Genomic DNA, 3,624 nt, shown 5'->3' on the forward strand with positions numbered 1-3,624 from the left:
CAAGAAAATTCAAAACGAGAATTTTGGAACACATGGGAACCATCAGAAATGCCTCATCAGACCTGCTCAAGGGCAAAAAACTAACATCTGTAGCAAGACATTTTCATGCACAACACCAAGATTCTCCCTATGAGATGCGTGCATTCGGTCTGGATAGAGTGTATCTAGGCATACGGGGAGGTGATTTAAGCAAGGAACTCATCAAAAAAGAAAGTGAATGGACATTTAGGTTAGGAGGATTAAAACCATGGGGCCTGAACGAGTACATTAATTACAGTGCCTTTCTATAAGCGATAAGCTAGACCAGTTTTTTATCTGGTAGTTTAGGGCCCGCCATGCCGATTTACTTTTCCTGATTATATCTCACACAATGCATATTAGCACCATGGTGGTACACCACAATCTAAACAATGCCAGTATTCTTTTATCTTATTTCCTGCCTCTTCCTATTATCTCGTTTTCCAGCTTCACATATGGAGTCGGCACATGTCAATACTTTGTCGTTACTCTATGGGGGAAATTTACTAAGCTCCCGATTTTGACCGAGATGCCGTTTTTTCATCAAAGTGTCATCTCGGTAATTTACTAAACACTAATCACGGCAGAGATGAGGGCATTCGTAATTTTTTGCAAGTCCAAGTAAAAAATTACGAATGAATACACCATCGGTCAAAACGCGGCTGTTTAAGTATGAATCTCGGTCATTTACTAAGAAGTGCAAAGCAAAAAACAAACAAACACTGCCGTGAAAAATTACAACTCGTAAAAAAGTGCTAAAAAAAAAAACAGACCTTTTTTTTTTATTCGTGATTGGATAGGCATGCACGGATCCATGAGATCCGTGCATGTATATCAGTGGGAAGGGGTGGGAAAGTGCTTATTTTTTTAAAAAAAATTGCGTGGGGTCCCCCCTCCTAAGCATAACCAGCCTCGGGCTCTTTGAGCCGATCCTGGTTGCAGAAATATGGGGAAAAAAATGACAGGGGTTCCCCCATATTTACGCAACCAGCATCGGGCTCTGCGCCTGGTCCTGGTCCCAAAAATACGGGGGACAAAAAGAGTAGGGGTCCCCCGTATTTTTAAAACCAGCACCGGGCTCCACTAGCTGGACAGATAATGCCACAGCCGGGGGTCACTTTTATATAGTGCCCTGCGGCCGTGGCATCAAAAATCCAACTAGTCACTCCTGGCCGGGGTACCCTGGGGGAGTGGGGACCCCTTCAATCAAGGGGTCCCCCCCCCCCAGCCACCCAAGGGCCAGGGGTGAAGCCCGAGGCTGCCCCCCCCATCCAATGGGCTGCGGATGGGGAGGCTGATAGCCTTTGTTGTAAAAGAAAAGATATTGTTTTTAGTAGCAGTACTACAAGGCCCAGCAAGCCTCCCCCGCATGCTGGTACTTGGAGAACCACAAGTACCAGCATGCGACGGAAAAACGGGCCCGCTGGTACCTGTAGTACTACTACTAAAAAAATACCCAAAAAAAGACAAGACACACACACCGTGAAAGTATAATTTTATTACATACATACACACATACATACATACTTACCTTAAGTTCCCACGCAGGTCGGTCCTCTTCTCCAGTAGAATCCAAGGGGTACCTGTTGAAGAAATTATACTCACGAGATCCAGGGGTCCAGGCTCCTCGGGAAATCCAGGGGTAATCCACGTACTTGAAAAAAATAACAAAACGGTGTCCCGACCACGAACTGAAAGGGGACCCATGTTTTCACATGGGTCACCTTTCCACGAATGCCAGAAACCCACTTTGACTTCTGTCTAAGTGGGTTTCTTCAGCCAATCAGGGAGCGCCACGTTGTAGCACTCTCCTGATCAGCTGTGTGCTCCTGTCCTCACTGACAGGCAGCACACGGCAGTGTTACAATGTAGCGCCTATGCGCTACATTGTAACCAATGCTGGGAACTTTCTGCTCAGCGGTGACGTCACTTTAGGTCAACCGCAGGGCAGAAAGTTCCCATCATTGGTTACAATGTAGCGCATAGGCGCTACATTGTAACACTGCCGTGTGCTGCCTGTCAGTGAGGACAGGAGCACACAGCTGATCAGGAGAGTGCTACAACGTGGCGCTCCCTGATTGGCTGAAGAAACCCACTTAGACAGAAGTCAAAGTGGGTTTCTGGCATTCGTGGAAAGGTGACCCATGTGCAAACATGGGTCCCCTTTCAGTTCGTGGTCGGGACACCGTTTTGTTATTTTTTTCAAGTACGTGGATTACCCCTGGATTTCCCGAGGAGCCTGGACCCCTGGATCTCGTGAGTATAATTTCTTCAACAGGTACCCCTTGGATTCTACTGGAGAAGAGGACCGACCTGCGTGGGAACTTAAGGTAAGTATGTATGTATGTGTGTATGTATGTAATAAAATTGTACTTTCACGGTGTGTGTGTCTTGTCTTTTTTTGGGTATTTTTTTAGTAGTAGTACTACAGGTACCAGCGGGCCCGTTTTTCCGTCGCATGCTGGTACTTGTGGTTCTCCAAGTACCAGCATGCGGGGGAGGCTTGCTGGGCCTTGTAGTACTGCTACTAAAAACAATATCTTTTCTTTTACAACAAAGGCTATCAGCCTCCCCATCCGCAGCCCATTGGATGGGGGGGGACAGCCTCGGGCTTCACCCCTGGCCCTTGGGTGGCTGGGGGGGGGACCCCTTGATTGAAGGGGTCCCCACTCCCCCAGGGTACCCCGGCCAGGGGTGACTAGATGGATTTTTGATGCCACGGCCGCAGGGCACTATATAAAAGTGACCCCCGGCTGTGGCATTATCTGTCCAGCTAGTGGAGCCCGGTGCTGGTTTTAAAAATACGGGGGACCCCTACTCTTTTTGTCCCCCGTATTTTTGGAACCAGGACCAGGCGCAGAGCCCGATGCTGGTTGCTTAAATATGGGGGAACCCCTGTCATTTTTTTTTCCCATATTTCGGCAACCAGGATCGGCTCAAAGAGCTCGAGGCTGGTTATGCTTAGGAGGGGGGACCCCACGCAATTTTTTTTTTAAATTTTACAGTGTTTAATTAAAAAAAAAAAAAAAATAGAACCCCAGCACGGATCACACAGATCCGGCCGAGATTAATTGTAAAAAAGTCGGCAGTGTTTTGCTAATCACTGCCGTAAAAAACACAAAAAAAACACGAATGACATCGACATCGGAAGAAAAGAAAAACCCGAATACGACAGCTTAGTAAATCCATCGTAACAAATTCAAAAAGTTGCAGTTTTACACTTTCGATGTCATTCGTGATTGAACTTTGACCTGAAACGGGAAAATACGAATCTTAGTAAATTTACCCCTATATCTCCATAACACTTCTTTTTTCCCCCACATCTGTCTAACACATTCCTATTTTAGATGATCACCCTGTCTATATCTGACACACCTACGATTCACCAATACATCTTTATGATTTACATTTTCCTTCTTTAACGTAGCACTAGACTGCATCTCATATCTTCCTTTCACTCCATGGTTTTATTTTCATTTTCATACACATAGGCTATATTATATACCATTACCACACCACCTCTCATCTTTTATTATTTATTCTTCATTTATTTTACCTATTCACTTCACCAGTGTTCAATACTCTTACTATCTTCCCTAGCACAAC

This window comes from Pseudophryne corroboree, chromosome 3 (assembly GCF_028390025.1).
Source record: "Pseudophryne corroboree isolate aPseCor3 chromosome 3, aPseCor3.hap2, whole genome shotgun sequence".
In the NCBI taxonomy this organism is placed as follows: Eukaryota; Metazoa; Chordata; class Amphibia; order Anura; family Myobatrachidae; genus Pseudophryne; species Pseudophryne corroboree.